Source organism: Galeopterus variegatus, unplaced genomic scaffold (assembly GCF_000696425.1).
Source record: "Galeopterus variegatus unplaced genomic scaffold, G_variegatus-3.0.2 Scaffold9262, whole genome shotgun sequence".
Lineage (NCBI taxonomy): Eukaryota > Metazoa > Chordata > Mammalia > Dermoptera > Cynocephalidae > Galeopterus > Galeopterus variegatus.
This window is the reverse complement of record NW_007735373.1, coordinates 65,102-65,650: the sequence shown is the minus strand read 5'-3', so window position 1 is coordinate 65,650 and position 549 is coordinate 65,102. Positions and strand designations below refer to the sequence as shown.

Sequence of the window (549 nt, the reverse complement as noted above, 5' to 3'; positions counted from 1 at the left end):
CATCTTGGGGGCTGTGGAAGTGCTAAGAGCCATGTCATTTATTGCCAGCATGCAAAGGAAGAAATACATAGGTTGGTGGAGGCTTGGCTCTAGCTTGATAGTAACAATTATTACACTGTTCACTATTAGGGTCAGGACAAACAGGAGGAAGATAGGGATGCCAATCCAACCGTGAAAATCTTGCAAACCAGGAACACCAACCAGGAAGAAAGATGAGATGTGGTAATGTGTAGCATTGGCAGCCATGTTAAAGCTGGAGAGGTTTCATATTTAGTACAAAGCAGCCAGGCAAATCCCCTGTGGGCGGACAGCAGAATGACAGATTGACTCTTCCAATTTCCTGCATGTGGAAATTCTAGAAGCATTTTCCAGTAGCCTATCTGAAGAGCTCATTCTTCTCTAAAACTTTCATAAGTCCTTCGGTAAATCACTTCACCATGCTGAGCCTCAGTATCTTCATCTGAAAACAAAATTGAATTAAGTTCTTTCTTAATTTCCTCTTTTCTGTGCTGTTTTATTCTATTCTACATTTTCATTTTTATTCTCTAG

General features: G+C 40.6%; 1 pseudogene; it reads right to left on the bottom strand.

The window, feature by feature from the left end:
- LOC103609150 overlaps positions 1-246 on the bottom strand; it is a 1,644-nt pseudogene extending 1,398 nt beyond the window's left edge.
- Between the last annotated feature and the right edge of the window lie 303 nt (positions 247-549).